Source organism: Tasmannia lanceolata, unplaced genomic scaffold (genome assembly GCF_043159265.1).
Source record: "Tasmannia lanceolata isolate RefF3 unplaced genomic scaffold, GAP_Taslan_0.1 ptg000025l, whole genome shotgun sequence".
Lineage (NCBI taxonomy): Eukaryota > Viridiplantae > Streptophyta > Magnoliopsida > Canellales > Winteraceae > Tasmannia > Tasmannia lanceolata.
This window is the reverse complement of record NW_027518702.1, coordinates 3214418-3237868: the sequence shown is the minus strand read 5'-3', so window position 1 is coordinate 3237868 and position 23451 is coordinate 3214418. Positions and strand designations below refer to the sequence as shown.

General features: G+C 42.0%; 1 pseudogene across 1 annotated transcript; it reads left to right on the top strand.

The window, feature by feature from the left end:
• Positions 1 to 493: 493 nt before the first annotated feature.
• On the top strand, positions 494 to 23182 carry LOC143858309 (succinate dehydrogenase [ubiquinone] flavoprotein subunit, mitochondrial-like; annotated as a pseudogene). The gene is made up of 15 exons (XR_013238898.1): positions 494 to 942; positions 5247 to 5414; positions 8013 to 8100; positions 8688 to 8834; positions 8911 to 9055; positions 19564 to 19641; positions 19720 to 19828; positions 20186 to 20249; positions 20416 to 20559; positions 21260 to 21447; positions 21531 to 21705; positions 22085 to 22255; positions 22501 to 22570; positions 22652 to 22772; positions 22858 to 23182. The product of XR_013238898.1 is annotated as a succinate dehydrogenase [ubiquinone] flavoprotein subunit, mitochondrial-like (transcript).
• Positions 23183 to 23451: the final 269 nt, after the last annotated feature.

Sequence of the window (23451 nt, the reverse complement as noted above, 5' to 3'; positions counted from 1 at the left end):
GACTTCCTTACTCCAAAAATTACCCTTTTTTCATATGATCAAAACCTAAACTCAACACTACCCACTAATCACTATTTATAGAAAATCCCTCCCCTACAAAACCACTCTTTATCATTTGATTATTTTAACCTGAAATCACACAATTTCCTGCAAGATTTCCTTGCTTTCCATTTGGATTCCGTGGAGCATATGTTGGCTAGATTTTACTCTCACTTGGGCTCATTTGCCCAGTTAATTCTTTTTGTGTTTCAGAGGGATTTTCATGTCCAAACCAACAGGCCATAGCGAAAAGGTTGTTATACTAGGCCACTCATACTGGCACCATGTTTTAATAATTGCACAAACTGAGCTTGTCTTTTTTCTTCTTATTATAAGTGCACAAACTCAGCTTGTTGTTTTCTTCTTCGATTGGCATTTATTACAAAACCGGGTTATTTAAGCATCCCACAACAGTAGCATCTCAACACCACCGAATTGTCTAACATACTGTTAGTACCTTACCGATACACCAAAAGCTCGTGAGCTAATGGTACGTCTTAGGCAAGGCCCTTTGAACCTGTCCCATACCAGGCTGGGTCTCACCAAGGCCTAGGCCGCCACCTAGGCAGCCCCCAGCCCCCACTCAGGACCGTAACACATACACTCTTCGCTTGCTTTCCCGCAGTTTCTATACGCTCTTCGTTTCCTTTCTCGCGGTTTTTATTTCGTCGCCTTCTCTTCCATCTCGAATAAACCTACCTTTGTATTCTCTGCCATCTCGAAGAAAACCAGAGAGAGAGAGAGATGAGAGATGAGAGATGAGAGATGAGAGATGAGAGATGAGAGATGTGGCACCTTTGCATTTCTCGTGGCCTTGGTCTCCCTTCTACTGCTTCGAGGAAGACACCTATTATTGGCGAACCTCTTCATCATCTGCTTTCAAGATTTCTCTCTACTGACTCGGTACGATATTTATTTCGCTCTTCCTCTCAATTTTGTTTAAATCCCTTAGAAGATGAAGATGTCTCATTGCTTCAGTTGCTGGTGTGTATGGGTTCCATTTATTTTTTTCTCCCAGTTAAAGCGTTTTTATGCCTTTTCAATAATTTATCCATGTGGTTTTAGTTGATTGCTTCGTTTTTCGTTTCTTTGGGACTTTCAGTATCTTTCACTGTTCGGATTGGGGTTTTTCTGCTGCTAATTTAGCTGGCATTCATGTTTTTGTTGTGGAATTCTTTCCTTTTCGTTTTCATGTATTTTCTAGAGAGCTATTTTTTTTTTCCTGGGCTGATTAAATCCGATATGTTGATATTTCATTTGTATTTTATTTTGTGTCTTGATTTGTGTAGTCAAGACACGGTCGAAAAAATCCTAATCTATTCGACACGACACGGTCGAGTGCTTGGTTGACACGGTTGAGTACTCGGTTAACGCGATCATAATTCGGGTGTCAGAGGATTTTATTGACTCTGTAGGTCAAACCGCGTAAGGCGGCGGCAAAACACAGAACACAGTGAATGGAAAAGGGAGTCGACTCGGGGGAGTTTCTAAAACTCGTAAGGGGACCCGATCACCCATTGACTAGAATGGACTCCCTGTTAGGATATGCATCAGCAAGCACCACTCGATGGCCAAGCAAGCTCCAAGGTAAACCGGGTGTAGCAACCCACATGCTTAGCTAGGCTAGGAGTGACCATCAAAAGTTTTCTGGTGACATACTTTTAAAGACGCAACGAGACGAGTGCATTTTTTATTTTAATACCGAATGCATTGTACATATGATACAACAAGCCACGAGCCATAGGCCATGCAAACAACACTGGACTAAATGGCCCCATGACACTCCCCCACCCATTTACGTCGACGCCCTAGTGTACAATTTCTCGAAGTAGGCCCGAACTTGGTCTTCCGGTAGGTGGAGCCTCTTCATGGGTTCCCAATAGGCTACTGACTCTAGTAGGCCCTTCCATTTCACGAGGTATTTTTTTGTTGGCTTTTTGGAACTTCCTCGTCGAGCTATGTGCTAGGTCATTATATGTTCAACTTCTTCCACAAAAGATGTTGCATGTGGTTCATCATGGGTTGACTTGTTTCCGCTAACGTCTTTCTGGTCGACATGATATGGCTTCAAACATCTTGCATGGAAGATTGGATGGATCCTCGGCCAAGTGAGGATTGGGACTCAAAAGGAGACTTTCCCAACTCTTTCAAGGATGGAAAGGGGCCTTCATATTTTCGAACCACTCCAAGCCTTTGTGCTCTCTGCGGGTGAATTTGAGCTAGCTTGGGTTGAGTTTAGCCAACACTAAGTCCCCAACTGTGAAGTTCTCCGCCCTTTCTATCTTGATCTTCCTACTTCATCCTTTTGGAAGCTCTCTCTAGATATGCTCTAGTGATATTTGCATTTGTGTGCCATGCCTTGGCCATATGATAAGCATGGAGGCTGCTTCCAGTATACATGGTAGCGATGGAATGAGGCATGGAAGGTTGTCAACCAGTTGCTAGCTCGAAGGGCCTCTGATTAGATGTAGAGATCCTTTCTAGGTTGTAGGCCACATCGAACAAGTGAACCCAATTCCTTTGGTTAGCGCTAACAAAGTGCCTTGGATATTCTTCAACGAGGGCATTGACCCTCTCTCTGTCCCTCACCTTAGGGGCGTAGGCTAGTGAAGAAGTTCAGCTTCATTCCCAACAACTTAAATGCTTAGGTCCACAAGCGGCCCGTAAATCTTGTCCCTGCCACTAGGGGTGCAACTTGGGTCGGGTTGGGTCGGGTCGGGTCCAACCCTAACCCAACCCGAGATAGCATTCTCTCAACCTTAACCCAACCCAACCCGAGCCTCGGGTTGAGGTCAACCCTAACCCAACCCCCACCAAATTGGGTCGGGCTGAGTCGGGTTGGGTTCGGGTTGAGTCGGGTTCATCTCGGGCCAAATAGAAAAAATACAAGGAAAAAGCATAATCCTAGAAAAACATGAGAAAACTAGAGGACAGTGGTCGGTTCGGGTCGGGTCGGGTTGCCAAGGCCTCAACTCTAACCCAACCCGAAATGAAATTGGGTTGGTTTTCCCAACCCAACCCGAGCCAAAATCAGGTTGAGCACGACCTAAGTTGCACCCCTACCTGCCACTGAACAATATTTTAGGGCACTCCCAATATTTCACAACATGACGTAATAACAGTCTAGCTGCCTCCTTTGCACTACAATATAGAGGTGCTGGGATGAAGGTTGTGTACTTGAAAACTCTATCCACGTCCACTAAGATGAAGCCAAAATCCGACACCTTAGGAGAACTCACAATAAATCAAGGGAGACACTTCTAGAGTCCCTTTGACACTGGCAATGGGTCTCGGAGTCCCAATAGATTATCCCTTTCCATTGCCTTGTTGGCATGTAAGGCACGTTTGGACAATCGGAGAATGTGATGAATCCAGGGATTCCCTGCCCATAGTTTATCATGGTACTCCCTAAGAAGCTCTTTCCTTAGGTCCCTTGATCATGGGATGTACATTTGACTCCACTTAGTGACCAAGAGGCCCTCTTGGATCCATAAATGTCATGCTTCTCTCTCCTCCACAAGCTGCATGATGGTTTGGGCAAAGGGGTCATTCTCAAGTCCTTCACGGATGTGGTCGTGTAGGTTGATCTTTAATCGGCACACTGAGGCCTTTTCTTCTAGTTTCAACGTGGCTGACTAGGCCTTCCTACTCAGTTCGTCTCCCACTTGATTCGATCTGCCCGTCTTGTACTCAAGCACCATGTCAAATTCCGCTAGGACGTCTTACCATCAATCTTGTTTTGGCGACAACTTTCTTTGGGTATGGAAATCACTCGTGTCCACGTTGTCGGTCTTGACAACAAACCAAGAGCCAAGAACTTAGTATCTTCAGACTCTCAAGTAATGTACTATTGCGTTCATCTCCTCTTCTTGCATAGTGTATTGTCCTTCTGTGTCATTGAGCTTGCAGCTCTCATAAGCAATTTGGTGTCTCTCTTGCATGGGCACACTCCCAATGGAATAATCTGAGGCATCAGTTTGGACCTCAAAGGGCAAGGAATGGTTTGGCCGTTGCATAGAAATTGTATAAATCATATGCATACATCGAAAACTGTATAAATCTGTTCTAAAGCTTAACATTCTGAAACTCTGAAGGCATTCTAGCATCTAGAGCAGGATTATACCCATTCATTTCATATTAACTCAATATTATCATAAGCCCTTAATTATTGCAATTAGCCCACTCAACCATTAATTCCAAATAGCATTCACCTAAAATATTTGATCTCAACCCTTTCACCATATGATCCAAATCATTGGACAAGAATAGTGTAGCTGCTAGAATCACACCCTCTAAATCTCAAACCATCATACCTCACCTTGAAATCTGATCCCCAAATACTTTAGATCCAAATCTAAACTACCTTAATTCCATTGATTTCAAATCTTAAAATACCCCTGGCTGCCAACTTAAATCGAATTCAAAATTTAAATTCAGAATCACACCCTCTAAATCTCAAACCATCATACCTCACCTTGAAATCTGATCCCCAAATACTTTAGATCCAAATCTAAACTACCTTGATTCCATTGATTTCAAATCTTAAAATACCCCTGGCTGCCAACTTAAATCGAATTCAAAATTTAAATTCTTTCTCTATATCAAATTTGTTTTTTTTTTTTAATTTTCATTTGTTATCATATTGTTTTTGTTTATTATCCTTTAGGCGTTTTTCAGCTCTCTCTCTCTCTCTCTCTCTCTCTCTCTCTCTCTCCAACTTAGCAAACTATTAGATTCACATTCAAATTTTAAGTCTATATTCGTAATCAAAATTTTAAATTCTCTCTATCAAATTTCAAAATTTTTAATTTTAATTTGTTTCAGATTGTTTCATTTTTTGTTTGTTTATTGTCCTTTCCGGTGATGTACACATCTCTGTCTCGAACTCTCGATTGATTGATTGATTGCAGTATCTTCAAAGTTTTCTATAAGAAGCATGATGCCTTCTAAACTAGGGTTTTCACTTCAATATGCTTAATTATATGTTACACTTTGACAAATATCTTCATTTTCGTTTATTATTTCCTTTTTGCTTTTCTTTTCTTTTCCTGTGAATTAGTAAATTAGTGGTAATGGTTTAGCGTTCTTTCACTGCGAGTTAAGTTTTTTATTCTTTTTCTTCTTCTTTTTGGATGGATTATCTTTTAAGAGTTTGGTAGTTTATATCATGCTATTGCATTTATCTTTGGATTTGGGTTCCATGGAAGATGTTTGTTACAGGGTGCGGGACGATCGTTGATCATACATATGATGCCGTTGTTGTAGGAGCAGGTGGTGCAGGGCTCAGAGCAGCCATCGGATTAGCCGAGCATGGATTCAACTCTGCATGCATTACAAAACTCTTCCCTACTCGTTCACATACAGTTGCAGCACAGGTATTTGGAATTTAAGTGGTCTTGGAGATTTCTTCCAGTTTCTACCCTAGTCTTTCTGGGAAAGTTCTCTATTTAGAAACCTTTGCTATGAGGTGCATGTAATTTCTTTTGATGATTGTTCACTAGTTATGTTTACTGGAATGGAAGGTATTTATCAGCTGATATTGTAGAAATTTGGAATGGTTCTTAGTTGAAAAGACTAGTGGGGCTTTGGATGAATGGGGGTTTTGCAGATTTTGTTCTTATTTCATTTAATCAACTGCCTATATTCCATGTTTCTCAATTTTCTTTTCCTTTTTAAACTAATAGAGTGAGGGATGATTGAATTTCGGAGTAAATACTATGCTCATACCTGCAGTGTGCAAACTGATCCTTATGTGCATTTGGAGTCCCGTGATGTTGTACAACTGTCTTCATAGTATGAACTATGAAACTTGGAGGCATTTTCCATGGAAAATTGTGGTCATTTTATTGAGAAAATGAAGGAATTCTCCAGTTTAGAACACTTTATTACTCAAAGTTTTTGTTTTAGTGCTGAAAACATAAACCTGAATGCAAGAGACAATGATGACACACATACAAAATGTGGCTTGGAGCTTCCTAGGATGACTCATTGAGTAGCCTGTGATCTAAACTAGTGGGAAGATGCACACCATTGATATGGAGTAATTTACCACTGTGATGGAAATAGAGATGCTTGGAAGCCAATGCTTGGCACGGTAGAAAAATCACGTAGAAAATATATTGCAAGTGTCTTGGTTCTGTATACAATTAACATGTAACTGGGGTACTTTCTATTGCAAATGCCTCTTACAATGTAGCTTCACTCGCTTGGTCTGGTCCTTTGTGTTGGCATGCTCCCAAGTCACATTGCAAGACATTTTGAGTCATGGAGATTCGCTCCTTGAACCTTTAGAGGAAGAATTATGTGGAACATTTTCCCATCTGCCACAATGGCTTGTATGGAAGTAAAGAAACAGGAGTCTTCAAAGGAGTATCCAAAGGTGTGTGAAGGAACATTCACAGAATTTTTTTTTTTTTACGGATGTCCTGTGGGCTTCCGGTCTTGACGGGTTTAGAGGCATTTCGGTGTCCTTTTACAGGTCATGGGAAGAGATCAGACAGACCAGCGTGCATTCAGAGGTTTGTGACCTAGGTGGGCTCATCCCCCCGCCTGGAAGGATCACGCTGAACTTTGACAGGTCAAGCTTAAGTAACCCTGGCCCGTGGGCATTGGGGACCTTTTGAGGAAAGACGTGACCCATGAGTGAGCTGATTTGGGCATTCTCAGGGCTTCTAGGAGAGCGGATCTACAACGAGGCAGAGGTTCAGTCTGGACTCCACGGAGTCAGATTGCTTGACGACATCCAGATCATAGTTTCAAAACTCCTTCATGTCATGGTCGACTCGCTCAAGTCGACTCCATTTTACCTTGGATGCATTCATGCCCGAGCAGCGTTTTGCCTACAAATTCAATCAAAACTCTTTTGACTCTCCCGAGTTATGACCATTTCAATCAATTACTCAGCCTCATCAACCAAGTACTTGATCGCGCCGTGCCGAGTCGACTAGGATAGAAAAGATTACTATCTAGGGGGACTCATTCAACATCGTCAGGCTGTTGAGCGATCTGGATGCCATTCCATGGAGGTTTGCAGATTCTCTAGAAATGATTCTTGACAGACTAGATTGCCATGATCCTGTGATATAGCATGGGTGGCGGTCGGCAAATTCGGATGCGGATGCATCGGTCAGATCGGGAGTCGACAGAGTGGAGATCATGATATTTGATCGTGTATTATTATTGCTCGCCACTGTTCAAATCAAGACTGTATTTGCTTTGACCATTTCGGTTCATTCACTTTTGCTCTCTCCAATAAAATTCCTACAATTTTAAAATAAAATAAAAAATTGGGTCCTGTTATTCTGTGCGGCAGGGTGAGTGTTGTTATGCAGAATAGGTGTGTGGTAACATTTGCTCACCTACCTAACCGCATCATGGTCTTCGATACTTAAATGTGTTTTTTTTGGCTTAACTAATGAGGCAGTGATACTTTGTCCTAGATGTTAAATTATAAAAGAAAAATAACGCCTTTCTTCAACAGCTTAAGCTTTTGGATAAGTTGGTAAGTTAACATGGTCTCAGAGCCAAAGGTCTCCAGTTCAAACATCCCGGATAGCAAAAATCCACATGCGATGGTCAGCCCAAAGTGGGACCACATGTGCCACGTGTTTGCCAAGTGGGCCACACGTGCGGGGGAGTGTTAAAGTATTAAAGATAACTAATGCCTTTCTCCAACAGCTAAGCTTTTGGAGAAGTTGGTAAGTTAACACCAGAAATTATGATGCTTATCTTAGAAATCACAATATAATGTATCTGAGTAATTTCAACAAAGAAAATTGTTCCATTCTGTTACCCTTTCCTGTTGGAATACTAAGAAAACCTGTTTGGCAAGGTTTTCCTGAAGATTAATAATTAGATTTGGTTTATCCATCTGTCTTAAACAGAACTGGTTCAGAGTATCAACTTTTAAAAGTTTATCCAATGTTTCTTAAGTTGGATGTCTTAGATAATTTGTGCTAGTAGATTTTGTGCAGGGTGGTATAAATGCAGCCTTAGGAAATATGACTGAAGATGATTGGAGATGTCATATGTATGATACAGTCAAGGGAAGTGATTGGTTAGGTGAGTTACTTTTTCAAGCCATACTCCTTTACTTTTTAGTTTTGATGTTAACTTCCATGATTTATCCAGTAATTTTTTTTTCTTGGCCTCCGAGCTACAATGAGAAATATGCTAACATGTTTAATCAGCTTCTTTCCAATCTTGGCTAAGGAGAGTTCACAGTAATCATATAGTTCTATGGTGTATTGGTTCAGAAGTGTTTTATGCATTTCTCTCTTCTTTAAATAATTAGTCGATTCTTATCCAACTTTTAATACATGCGTGTGAATCAATCCTAACTGGAGAATTTCCATATTTGTAGTAATCAGGCCATGTACTTCTGATAATTTGATTGTTTTTCATTGTAGCCAATATTTTAAGGGATTTGCTAGCCAATTTCGCAGAAAGCCATTTTGCGGCTGGCTTTTGCATGTGAGAACAGGCACACAGGTTGACTTTTTGGCACATTTTGTCTTATTCACTTAATTCATCTGAGGTGGCTGTTCTCACATGCAAAAGCCAGCCGCGAAATGGCTTTCTGCGAAATTGGCTAGCAAATCCCTTGTTCGTTGGACTTCTTAAAATGCAGTTATTGTCTGTTTCATCAGGTGATAAGGATGCTATTCAATATATGTGCAGAGAGGCACCAAAAGCAGTCATAGAACTCGAAAATTACGGGTTGCCATTTTCTAGGACCGAAGAAGGGAAAATATATCAACGTGCATTTGGTGGTCAAAGCTTGAACTTTGGGAAAGGTTGACAGATCCAAGCCTTTTTTTCTTGTCAGCTTTACAATTTTTCTGAATTTTACCATGTTCTGTGTTCCAATAGGTGGACAGGCATATCGTTGTGCTTGTGCTGCCGATCGAACTGGCCATGCTATGCTGCACACTCTTTATGGTCAGGCAATGAAACATAATACACAGTTTTTTGTGGAATACTTTGCGTTGGACCTTATCATGGATAGTAACGGTAAGTTACTGCATAGATGATATATGTTCTTTCTTCTCCACTAAATAAATAATGTCATGACCAATTTATTTCTCCACCGGTGAATTTAACGTCTATTTCACTTGATCTTCAGTGATGTTAATCCCTTAAAAGTCTCTACTTTGATTAGAAAGTGCTAATGCGTTCCTTATGAATTTCATATTATATTCCTTTGTATGCGAAGACACATGGACACACACAGAGACATATATTTATAACATATGCTTAACATGAATCTTTCCTTTGTCATTTGTTTTTTTCCATGAAATTTTTTTATTGGAAAATGTTTCCCATGGAAAGTTTTTTTTACACCTCACACATTGCATAGGTGGGGCCCACCATTTTACACCACATGTTTTGATAGGGTGAGGCCCATCACTTTATGCCCAAGCATATAATTGGTAGGGCCCACCATCTTACACCTCATGTTTTGATATGGTTGGGCCCACCGTTTATACCATGTTTTGATGTGATGGGGTTCACCATCTCCACCCAAACCCATGCATATGATGGGGCTCACCATTTTACATCTCATGTTTTGATATGATAGGGCCCACCGTTAATACCATGTTTTCATGGGTGGGGTTGACGTAGTATAAATGCAACAGGTGTGAAGGATTAAAGGCTGCCAAAGAAATGTAGGACTGGCAAGAGATATGATTTTGAGCTCAAATCACTGTACTTCCGTGTTCAACCCTCATTCAAGAACAACATCAAAACTAAGTGAAATTGGACATGTACACAGAACAGAAATGACGTTTGCATAGGATTGTCAATAGCACAAACGGTACCTAAAAAGTATTAGGCTCTTGTAGTCATTTACACAAGCAAAAAGTGGTCAACAGATGTCCAAGCTAATAGCAAGAGGTGGCCAATAAATTTACATATTACTCATGCCATGTGTCACAGGGACGTAGTCGTCATTAGAATTCTAGGATCCGCAAATATGTCGTGTCTCGTTACGTCTTCAAAAGTAGTCACTAACAACACCTTTGGTGGGCACTCCCGGCTAAGTGGGGTTGGTTAGATAATCCCTTTAGGGGGAGTTGGCCCCGCGACACATGCTAACTCCTCCCCAATAGGCCTAGCAGGTGTGGGCTGGAACCTTGGTGGTTTGCTTATGGGTTGTGCGAGGACTTGCTTGTGCGTGTGAGGCGGAAATCATAATGCAGCTCATGGGCATGCCCCAAGGGAGCTTTGGATGCGGACTGAGAGTTTTCCAAAGGGATGCTCTGGTTTCTTTGGTTGGGTGTCACATGAAGAATTCTAGAAACTTCTAGACATATCTAGAATAACGTAGAAGATTCCAGAATGTTCTAGGCATCTCTAGAATTTTGTAGATAACTCTAGAATCTTCTAGACTCTGTAGAAGTATGTAGGATCTAGAACCTTCTAGAACTTGGTAGAAGGGTAGAAGGCTCTAGAAGTTAAGGCATGTGAATATTCTAGAAGAGGTTTAGATATTTTGTAAAGAATGTACATAGAATATCCTTAGAATACTATAGAAGAAGAAATGTGTAGAAAGGGGTCTAGAAAGTTCCCCTTATGCCTATAAAAGGGGGAGAACCCCTCATTTGTGAATCACCTCAGAAAGTTGTATGCATCCTTCAACTAATAGAAGCTCTCTTTCTGAACTCTAAGTGTGTTATTTTACTCTTAGTGTTGCACTAGTTGGGTAGAGGCTGACTTGTTCTAAGCATTGGGGTGCTAAGTGCAAGTGCCGCACGGTTTTAGCTAACGAAATTGCTAAGCCCGTGACAAGTGGTATCAGAGCCAGGTTCACGTGGGGACGTGATGGAAGGCAAGATGAAAGCCATGGCGAGCCACAAGGTTGTTGAAGTGCCAATTGAGGGGCAACCTAATGTTGCTGCCCTGACCAAGTCTAAGAACGGTGTCCGGTTGAAGGAGGTTTCGAAGGACCCTATGACATCGGTGGATGCACGGTTGGCTAGGGTAGAGCTTACCGTGGCTGATTGGAAAGATCAGCTCGAGAATTTGGACCGACGCTTTGAGGAGCTCGAGGAAGGGAACAAAGAGCTTCGTGGAGAGTTGCTCGTTACCTTGAACTCCATCTCTGACATGCTGAGGAAAGAGATCCAAGCCTTCCAAGACCGAGTTCTCTGTGAGCTTGAGGCCATGCGTGGGGAAATGGAGGATGTGAAGGCGGATTGGATGCTATGCAAGAGGGCAGTGACTAGTGGGGTGCGATCACTATGCACGCAACCCCCAAGATTGATGTACCCAAGCCTAAGGGCTACCATGGGGCAAGGAATGCAAGGGAGCTTGATAACTTTCTTTGGAGCCTGGAGCAATACTTCAAAGCCATGACCATTGATGATGAAGCTACCAAGGTAAAGACGGCTCCTCTTTACCTCCGCGATACTGTGGCTTTGTGGTGGCAATGACGACATGCCGACATTGAGAGAGGTATGTGCTCTATTGAATGCTGGGATGATTTCAAGAAGGAAATTAAGAAGCAATTTTACCTTGAGAATGTTGAGTATGAGGCCCATGGTAGACTTAGACATCTATCCGATAAAGGGACTATCCGGGACTATGTGAAGGAGTTTACGGAGCTCTTGCTTGAGATCCCGGATATGTCTAAAAAGGATTCCCTCTTTACCTTCATGGAGGGACTCCAACCATGGGCCAAGCAAGAGTTACAAAGTCGTGGTGTGCAAGACCTTGCGTCGGCTATGGCGATGGCAGAATCCTTGATTGAATTTTCTAGGAGGGGAGATTCTTCTAAACCTAAGGGACCGACCCACAAGGGCAAAGGTGGGGGAGGAGACAAAGACAGCTACGGCCCTAAGGAAGGTCAGCCGAGGCAAGGGAAAATACCACCAGGACAACAAGGGCGGTGGTGACAAGCATAAGGCTCCATTGGCATGCTTCTCGTGTAGTGGGTCACATCGGACAATGGATTGTCCAAAGAGGGGGGGACTCACTGCCATCATTGAGGCAGAGGAGGAGAAGCCAACCTAGGAGGAGACGCGCATGGGTTCTCTCCAAATCCTCACTGCAATCAAGGGAAAAGTGTAGGTCCCAAAGACCACTTCTAAGGGACTTATGTATGTAGAAGCTCATGTAGGGGAAAAGTCCAGCCATGCTTTGGTGGACACTGGGGCAAGCCACAACTTTGTTGCTAAGGGTGAAGTAGAGAGATTAGGTCTCAAGGTCTCGAAGGAAAATGGTTGGATCAAGGCGGTTAACTCGGAGGCCAAGCCTATGTTTGGTGTAACACACGGGGTGAAGCTGCCCATCGGCGAGTGGCAAGGTGATGTTAACTTCTCTTTGGTTCCTATGGATGATCACTCTATGGTGCTGGGCATGGAGTTCATGGAGAGTGTCAAGGCATTCTCTATCCCCTTCGCTAATACTATGTGCATCATGGAGGAGGGAGCATCATGCATGATTCCTGCAACCAAGGGGTCTAGCAAAGGCCCTAAGATTCTATCTGCAATTCAATTCTCCAAAGGTGCAAGGAAGAAAGAAGCCACTTACCTTGCTACTTAGCGAGAGGTGACAACCCAGGCACTGCCTTCCATGGAAGGTATACCTAGGGAGATACAAGTTGTCCTTGAGGACAACAAGGACATGATGCCCAAGGAGCTTCCTAAGAGACTACCACTTAGGCGGGAGGTGGATCACAAGATAGAATTGGAACCGGAACCGGGTGCGAAACCCCCTGCCATGGCACCTTACCGCATGGCACCCCCGGAGCTAGAGGAGCTTCAGAAGCAATTGAGGTAGTTACTTGATGCGGGATACAGTGTTTAAAAACTCCTTGACTCGACAAGGAACTCCCCCGAGTCGACTCCTTTTTGCCTGTCCGCGTTCCGCGTTGCACCACATCCGCATTCCACGTTTTGCCCTACAGAGTCAATAAATGCCTTTGACTCTCCCAAGTTATGACCGCGTCAACCACGTTCTTGGCCGCGTCCGCGCCGAGTCGACAAGAACTTTTCTTGGCCGCATTCCTCGTTAAATCCGCGTTTCTAAACACTGGCGGGATACATCCAATCCTCTAAGGCACCTTATGGGGCACCGGTGTTGCTCCAAAAGAAGCATGATGGGTCACTGCGGTTATGCATAGACTACCGAGCACTCAACAAGGTGGCGATGAAGAACAAGTACCCCATCCCTCTCATTGCCGATCTATTCAATCAGCTTGGCGGAGCACGCTATTTCACTAAGTTAGACTTGAGGTCGGGGTACTACCAAGTGAGGATAGCCGAGGAAGATGATCCTAAGACCACGTGTGTAACAAGGTATGTCTCTTACGAGATCCTGGTTAGCCTTTTGGCCTCACGAATGCACCAGCCACATTCTGCACTCTCATGAACAATGTCTTCCATCCTTTCCTGGATTGATTCGTTGTTGTCTACTTAGATGGCATAGTGGTGTATAGCACTACATTAGATGAGCATGTTGAGCGTTTGAAGCAAGTCTTCCAAGTATTACGAGAAAACCAACTCTATTTGAAAAAGGAGAAATGCTCATTTGCCCAAGAGGAGGTGACTTTCTTGGGGCACAAGATTGGCGGTGGGAAGCTAAGGATGGATGAAGGCAAAGTGCAAGCCATACAAGAGTGGATGCCTCCCACTAAGGTCACAGAGTTACCCTCATTCCTTGGCTTGGTTAACTACTATAGGCGGTTCATCAAGAGCTACTCGGTGATAACAACTCCATTGACAGATCTCTTGAAGAAGAACCGCCCTTGGGAGTGGACCGCCACGTGCCAACGAGCCTTTGAAACATTGGAAAAGGTTGTCATGTAGGAACCTGTGCTAGCTCTTCCTGACCACACCAAGCCTTATGAAGTACACACGGATGCATCAGACTTTGCAATAGGAGGAGTTCTAATGCAGGATGGCCATCCCATTGCGTATGAGAGCCGAAAGCTCAACGACACAGAACGGTGGTACACGGTGCAAGAGAAGGAGATGACTGCTGTTGTACATTGCTTAAGAACATGGCGACATTACTTATTGTGCTCCAAGTTCGCGGTGAAGACGGACAATGTTGCCACAAGTTACTTTCAGTCCCAGAAGGAGCTAAGTCCCAAGCAAGCACGATGGCAGGACTTCTTAGCAGAATTTGACTACACCCTGGAGTACAAGCCAGGAAAAGTGAACTTGGTAGTAGATGCTCTAGGTCGTATGGCCGAGCTTACTGCACTGAGTCGTCCCAATTGTCCACTGCTAGATCGGGTTAAGGAAGGGTTGCAGCATGACCCGACGGCCAAGACTATCATCGAGTATGTGAAGGAAGGGAAGACGCGATGGTTTTGGCTAAAGGGTGATTTGCTCTACACGATGGGGGATAGGCTGTATGTTCCTAAGTGGGGGAATCTTAGGCGAGACATTCTCAAAGAATGTCATGATACCAAGTGGGCTGGACATCCCGAATTGCACCAGACTCTAGCCCTTGTTGATGACATATTCTATTGGCCTCGGATGCGTGATGATGTGGAGGCCTATGTGAAGACTTGTCATATGTGCTAACAAGACAAGGTGGAGCACCACTCTCCAGCAGGCTTACTTGAACCACTGCCCATACCAGAGCGTCCATGGGAAAGCATCTCTACGGACTTCATCACTAAACTGCCAAAGTTAGAGGGTTGTAGTAGTATCATGGTAGTGGTTGACAGATTCTCCAAGTATGGACTGTTCATACCGGCTCCGACAGAGTGCACAACAGAAAAAGCGGCTAAGTTATTCCTAAAGCTCATGGTGAAGTATTGGGGAGTTCCTAAATTCATCATCGGTGACTGAGACTCACGCTTCACTGGCCGATTCTGGACAGAACTCTTCAAACTCATGGAAACAGATCTTAAATTCTCTACCAGCTATCACCCCCAAACAGATGGGCAAACCGAGCGGGTGAATGCATTATTGGAGATGTATTTGGGGCACTATGTGAGAGAAAACCAACGGGATTGGGCCAAGTTGTTGGATGTTGCCCAATTCTCCTATAACTTGTAGCAAAGCAACTCAATAGGCCACAGTCCGTTCAAGCTTGCCACAGGACATCAACCTCTAACGCCACAAGCGGTAGCTATGGGTTATGCGGGAAGGAGCCCAACTGCTTATAAAATGGCCAAGGGATGGCATGAACAAGCAGACATCACAAGGTCCTACTTAGAGAAGGCATCTAAGAAATGAAGAAGTGGGCTGATAAGAAAAGGCGTGCGGTGGAATACCAAGTGGGTGACCATGTCTTAGTAAAGCTCCTAGCACACCAAAGGTCACAACAGAACCGGCACAAGGGGTTGGCAAGGAGATACGAAGGTCCCTATGAGATAACTAAGTGCATAGGCAAAGCCGCTTACCAACTTCAATTGCCACCTGAGCTAAAGATTCACCCGGTCTTTCATGTTAGTCTTTTAAAACCCTATCATGTCGATGGGGAAGATCTAAGCCGGGGTGAGTCTAGGAGATTCCCAACAGCCATAGTGACCTCATATGACAAAGATGTAGACTACATCCTTGCTGGTCGGGAGGTACGAAGATCCGGCATTCCAAGATATAAAGAGTACTTGGTGAAGTGGAAGAACTTACCAGACATCGAGGCAAGTTGGGAACATGAGAACTCTCTACAACAGTTCAAGGACGCGATCGAGAGGTTCAAGGAAGAACGGACGATGAGGGCGCCGCCAGATTAAGTGGGGGAGAATTGTCACAAGAAGAATTCTAGAAACTTCTGGGCATATCTAGAATAACGTAGAAGATTCCAGAATGTCCTAGAATGTTTTAGGCATCTCTAGAATTTTGTAGACAACTCTAGAATCTTCTAGACTCTCTAGAAGTATGTAGGATATTCTAGAACCTTCTAGAACTTGGTAGAAGGGTAGAACGCTCTAGAAGTTGAGGCATGTGAATATTCTAGAAGAGGTTTAGATATTTTGTAAAGAATGTACTTGGAATATCCTTAGAATACTGTAGAAAAAGAAATGTGTAGAAAGGGGTCTAGAAAGTTCCCCTTGTGCCTATAAAAAGGGGAGAAACCCTCATTTGTGAATCACCTCAGAAAGTTGTATGCATCCTTCAACTAATAGAAGCTCTCTTTCTGAACTCTAAGTGTGTTATTTTACTCATAGTGTTGCACTAGTTGGGTAGACGGCTGACTTGTGCTAAGCATTGGGGTGCTAAGTGCAAGTGCCGCATAGTTTTAGCTAACGAATTTGCTAGGCCCATGACATTGGGGAAGGGGGCCAAAGACAATGCATGTTGGGTTGGGTTCCCATTTGCATTGCGCGTACGGACAGTGAAGGAGGCTGTTATGTTACCTTGCCTTCTGCACCGCAATACATCTTGTGGACAGGCCAATCTCTAGGTCTTCCCATGAGGTAGTGCCGGGGTAGCTTCGGCTACCCTCGCGAGGTGCAAACCTTGTGATTTAGTCCATAGGGCATTCTTGGTTCTTGGATGACCAAGCCTTTGTGCTTGGCGGATTGGGATGTGGTGCAATGCCCCATTCCTTGGTGGGCTTCAACTATCCAAATGGTCCCTCGATGCAGGTGGTGTGACTGCAAAAGTCTTTGGGCTTGATGGAGCAGAGTGTCGCTGGACCTGGCCTCGCTTCTAGACGGTGGGAGTTGCCTTTTGGGACTTCGGTCCTTGCGTAATGGGTCATGGCATATGTCTGTGCCTTGAATTGCCGGGTCATAGGACTTGGCGGATTTGTGCGTGGCATTGCCATGCCTCGCACTGGATGGACTAAACTTTCAAACTAAATGAACTGTATTTATACTAAAACTTTTGATGTATGATTAATGTATTTAATTAAAGTCAATGTCGCTGATCACAGTGGAGAAGTTGATTTGACATTGTTCAATGATGAAGCCCAATACATCCTCGGACTATAGGTAATAGAATTCAGATCGCAGATCATTGAAGTACTTATCTTCTTATCTATTACATTTGATTCACAGTCATGTCTCCACATTGATAAAAACAAAAAGGTTTAAACTTCATAATTATTTTTCATATATTTCTTTTTTCCCCACTAATAGGGCAAAGATACGGAAGTGATGAATAGGGTTTTTTGTCAATGTGTTGGCCAAAGATACCTCTTTATTTATACCGGTTGAAAAGAATCAAACATTGTTGGATCCATCAAGCATAACTACACATTCAATAATCGGCGACGATTATTCAGAAGAAAGTAATGCCCTTCTTGCTTCAATTGAAGGTATTATTACTTACATTTTATATTCTACTTAAAAATAGATGATATACATTGCATAATAATAATAGAGGCCAGTTTTACTTTTCAACCTACATAAAATTTAGTTTAAATAAATGACACTGCTTAACATTTCAACCAATTGATCATTGCCCAGAAATGCAATCATTGATGGGAAATCCTTCAAAACTGACAACAAATGTTGACTGCAGCAATCTTTGTACTCCAAGGAAAAGAAATTGAAGTAGTAGAGAAGTAAAACTGTCCTAAAGAAGGTATAAACTTACACGCTTTTATATCACACAACTAAAATCACATGATTGACTATTGCACTTCTATAGGTGAGGTTATCAACCCTACACAGTAGAAAGGAAATCAAGAAATCTCTGGCAAAGGAATAGAGAAAGAAGTTGTGTAAGAGTTGGAGCTTGGAAGTGGAGTTGCAGAGGAAGACTAGGGTTGTCGTGGTTCTTTTGGAGAGGGTTCTTTTAATGTTGAAGAAGATGACAGAGATGGTGAAGGGGTGGGAAGAGGGGAAAGAGGATGTGTATATGTGGGAAGAGGAAAACTAGGGGGCTGGTTTTCAATTTGTGGGTTTGGGGAAGGTGGAGTAGATTGAAGAGGAGGAAATGGTGGTCACTGTTCATTTTTTTTTCCAGGTTGAAGGTTGTTGATCTTTGCAACTCAGCTTCAAGTAACTTGCATAGGTTTGCTGTAATTATGCTATGACTGATCAGATCAGATCAATAGAATTTTCTATTATGGAGGATTGTAAAAAGAATATGTAGAAAGAAAAAGTTATGTACAATAAGTATATGAGTTTACTTGTGTAGCCAACACTCTGTATTTTATAGCTGCAAGTTTGTAAACATATCCTATGTCATGCCTGTATGTATCTTCTGAAAACCTTAAACCATAATTGTAGATTTTTAAGTTACTCTTTAAGTAATCCCTATGATTGCACTAACTTTTTTAAAGACAAATATCCACAAAGAGAACACAATTTCTATATGCAGTTTTTTTCACAATTATTTATGACTGAAACAGAAATATATTTTTACTGCTCTATCCATATAAATATCTATTTAGGCAGGGGCGGAGCCAGGAATTTACACTTGGGGGGGCCGGACTAACTTACACTTTGCCTACATAGGACTTGGGGGAGGGGGGTGCTTACTATTACCGGTGTTCTTGAACGCCGGTAAATGTAATTGTTCATTTTAGCAGCGTTCGTGAACGCCGGTAAAATCCATATGTATTGTAGGTTATAAAAGGGATTTTGCTAGTCATTGGATGCGTGGTGTGTGTGTGTGGGGGGGGGGGGGGGGGGGGGGGGAGGGGGGGGGGGGGGTGCTCATGCTATATGTGGCTCCGCGCCCTGTGTTTAGGTATTCATGTCTGTTTAAATTTTATTTAGTTTTTTTAAAGCCGTGTGCCTGAGGGCTAGGCGCTCCCATGGTTCGCGAGCAGGAAAATGGACTCATCTTTTGATGCATCTGGCACGAGATGAAAAAGAGAGAGCTTCCTCTATCGATGAACAGCGGATTGACTCCGCTGTTGGAATTGCTTTGTTTTTCTCTCCTCGCCTGGGCTGATGGCATGCCATTTATTCCTTCTCTTATATTAAATAGGCAAAGCAGCACGAACAAAGGAAGTGATGTCTTACTAGTTTATATATATATATATATATATATATATATATATATATATATATGAGTTGAGTGAAGCTACACATACGTGTAGCTAACTTAGCTACACCGACGGCTTAAAATACAGTGGGCCCACATTGTTTGGGTGATCCAAACCATTCATTTGATGGGCCCTGACATAGATAGGGTGTGCGTAAAAAATCATCTCCATAGGATCATCTTAACCCTTCGATTTGTGGTGGTTTAACATGGACAGATTTGTGAAGGTTTAAACCCGTCCATTTTAACTTCCACAAATCAAGGGTTAGAATGATCCTATGGAGGTGATTTCTTTTGCACACCCTATCTTGGGCCCATCAAATGAATGTTTTGGAATACCGAAACAACGTGGGCCCCACAGTGTTTCTGGTCGACAGACTGCATACCTTATCTGGTAGATCGACCAGAAACACTTTTCGTGTATGTGTGGGTGAGATCCACCAAACTCCATATATTTGTTTGTCAATTGGTTTCCTTTAGTTCCTTATAACTCCATCATAACTCCATCATAACTCCATCAGATAGGGAATTCATATCTATTCATTAGTATTTTAGTAATATCAAAACTCAAATTTTTTGTGGCAAATGCTGATTCTCTCTATCATATATGCTCCAGGTAAAGGGGTGATGCACTTAATATGGAGGATGGGACAGTTCATCGGTTCTGTGCTGCTTCTACAATTTTTACCACGGGGTATCTTTGCAATTGAATTTAGCGGTTTAATGGCATTTAAAACTTCCGCACCTGACCCTCAAATTGACTCATTTATTAGGGTTATGGTAGAGCCTACTTCTCTGCAACCTCGGCTCATACGTGCACAGGTGATGGCAATGCGATGGTTGCACGTGCTGGATTGATTGCCTCTTCAGGTCAGCTTTTGGTGTCATCATGGTTTGAAATTTTGGTTTCGGCCTTAGCTGGAAAGCCTGAAATCGAAAATTCGACCGAAATTCAGTAAAAAAAAATTTGAAATTTTCTGAATTTTTAGCTGAAAATTTGGCTAGAAGTCGGAATTCCGGACATAAAAAAATTAAAATTAGCCGAAATTACTGAAATTTTGATTTCGGTGAAAAAATCTTGGACCTACACCGATTCATGGTACTTTCACTGTCGGTCCCAGCTGAAATCTGAAATTTCGGCCGAAATTTTAAACCACGGGTGTCATACGGCTGGAGGATACTGTTGTATCAAATCATTCTTAAATCCTGCTATACCTTGTTGATTATTTTCCCTCTAGGATCTTGAGTTTGTGCAGTTCCATCCTACTGGTATATATGGTGCTGGGTGCCTCATTACTGAAGGTTTCTGTTTATTTCAATTCTTGAAGTTCATTAGCTTCTTGTTATAAAGAGAAATTGTAAGTAAATGGTTCTTGGTTTGTATAGTGGATCTTTGGGTTCTAACTTATTTGTGAATCTTTTTTATTCCCATGGTTTGGATGATGTACTTTTTATGTGCAATTGGTAGGGTCTCGAGGTGAAGGTGGTATTCTTAGGAACAGTGAAGGTGAACGATTTATGGAACGATATGCCCCAACTGCCAAGGATCTCGCTTCAAGAGATGTTGTTTCAAGATCCATAACTATGGAAATTCGTGAAGGACGTGGAGTAGGTATGTGCTCACAAGGATCACAATATATTGTCATCCTGGCAGGCAGTCACTGTAGGTGTTATTTTTTGTAGATTTTGGATAAAAAATGGTCATGATTACTGGGTTTCTTCAATTGGAACCTATGTTGCATCAGTATAGATACAAGTGTCGGAATCTGACACAGGTATCGAGTGTCAGATTCAGCAAACCTCAAAAAGAACGATTTATGGATCCGCCAAAATATTTTAATCAATTTTCAAATTTTGTTTTCTTACATAATAATATGGTTATAACAAGAAATATATTGAAAATTTTAATTGGTTAAGTAGATATAATATTTTATTTCTATTTAGGAAACGTACAAGTAGAATGGGTAAAACTCAAAACATGAGATAATTGTAAAGTTTTGGTTGTGGAATGCAGAAAAAACAAATAAGAGATATCTAGAAGTGTCTTAGAGAATCCTTAAGTATTGGAATCCGAGAGGTGTCCGACACGGATTCTTCGCCCATTTAGAAGAATCCATGTAACATGGGTTGGAAAGTAGTAGATTTATAGCAATTTATTTAAAATCATTGGTTTGATTAGTGGGCGTGATCCGATCCAGTTGATAGACTCACGATTTGTATCTTTCAAAGATTGAATAATTACACATTTGAATAGTACAAAAACTTCTCGTCATTCTTATCAGCATCTGTTTTATCATCTTGATTTACTACAGGACCTCTGAAGGACCACATATATGTCCATCTAAATCACTTACCCCCCGAAGTACTTAGGGAGAGACTTCCTGGTATCTCTGAAACTGCGGCCATTTTTGCTGGTGTAGATGTTACCAAGGAGCCCATCCCTGTTTTACCTACAGTGCACTATAATATGGGTGGTATCCCTACCAATTACCGTGGAGAGGTAACAATGAAATGGTAATTTCTAGCTGTTGTTTTCAATCCATATTTTCAATTGCAATTTGATTTATGTCTTCGGCCTCTCAGGTAGTTGATATCAAAGGTGATGACCCAGATGCAGTAGTTCCAGGATTGAAGGCTGCTGGGGAAACGGCTTGTGCATCAGTTCATGGGGCTAACCGGCTTGGTGCAAATTCCCTTCTTGACATAGTTGTTTTTGGCCAAGCTTGTGCGAACAGGATTTCAGAGATCCACACCCCAGGCAGGTTCCCATATCTTTTTCTTAGATTTTTACTAGTCCCTTCAATGTAGTGCATATCCTAAATTAGCTAGAATTCCTCTACTTGTTATCATAGTTTTAAATTTCGGCCGAAATTTCCCGGTTTCGGTTTGGACCTAAACCGAAAGTACATTGAATCAGTTTTTTACAGGATGTCAGTGAAATTTTGCCGAAATCCCGAAATTTCACCGAAATTACCTAAATTTTGTAAATTTCCACCAAAATTTTTAAAAATATGGAATTTTTTTACCGAATTTTACATGATTTCAGCCGAAATTTCCACCTAAACCGAATTATATCAATTTCGATGGTGGCCAAAACCGACACCGAAACCGAAATTTAAATCCTTGTTATCTCGTAGGAGCAAAACAAAAACCTCTGGAGACTGATGCTGGGGAGAGGACCATTGCATGGATGGATAAATTAAGGTACTCAAATGGTTCATTGCCGACTTCAAAAACCCGTCTCAATATGCAACAAGTGATGCAAAATAATGCTGCTGTATTTGGGATTCAGGAAACATTGGAAGAAGGTAATCGATAGGAACTTTACGATCTCATTATGTTGCATGCAAATAAGAAAGAGAACCAATGTTCCCAAATTTTTTTTTTGTTCTTTATTATCCCTTTCTTTGGTAGGCTTTTCGAAACACTTTTGCTTATTAGGTGGAAGCAGTTTCCTTATAATGAGTAGGACTACTTGCCTTCTTTTTTATTCGACTGACCTCATTATTGCCATGTGTTTTCTACTCGCTGTATATAACTCATTCCCTTGTAGGCTGTGAGTTAATTGACAAAACATGGAAGAGCTTTCATAATGTTAAGGTTCGAGACCGCAGTCTGATATGGTAAATATCTTTTAAGTGTTGGAAAACGATAATAAAAATCAGCCAATCTACAGGGATTTGAATTTTAACTATTGATTGCAGGAACTCTGACTTAATAGAGACTATAGAACTGGAAAACCTTTTGATAAATGCATGTATAACTATGCACTCCGCTGAGGCTAGGAAGGAAAGCAGAGGAGCGCATTTTCGTGAAGATTATCCGGTCAGATTTAGTGTCTACACAGATTTCTCATTTCTCTACTCGATTTCATATTCTGAACTGTAAATGTCACATCTTCTGTTTGCAGAAAAGGGATGATGAGAATTGGTTGAAGCACGCAGTGGGGTTAGTCTCTCTCTCTCTCTCTGCAGTTTTCAACTGCCACATTATTAAGGAAGATGGGTGTAGATTAAGCATTGGGAGCTTGGGTTATTTATGAGTTGAGGATTTGTGAATGTCCTCTATGGTGCCCTGTCTCCCATGGTTTTATTTGGAGGTTTCTTGAGAGGACTCAATGCTTAAAGCTATATGGGTTGACATTTTAGAGATATTTAGGGTTTTCCCAATTATTGGGGCTAGGTAATAAGTATGCTTTAGGACCTTGGGCATCTATTTATATATCTTAGAGGGAATTCTTAGTAGCTACATGTTAAAATTAGCTGGCTGTTATTCATTTCTTTATAACCTCATAGACACTTATTTTTTAAATGGAAATGGAAACATGCGAGTTTCTATCAGATACTTCGGTGAATCTGGTACAATCACGGAAGTCTATGAAAACACACGAAAATGATGGAAACTTAAGATGAAACTTCAGGGAATGCTAATCGCAAATGTACACATAGAAACCATTACGTAAGAAAGACAACCACCGATAATGATTAAACAACAACGAACACTT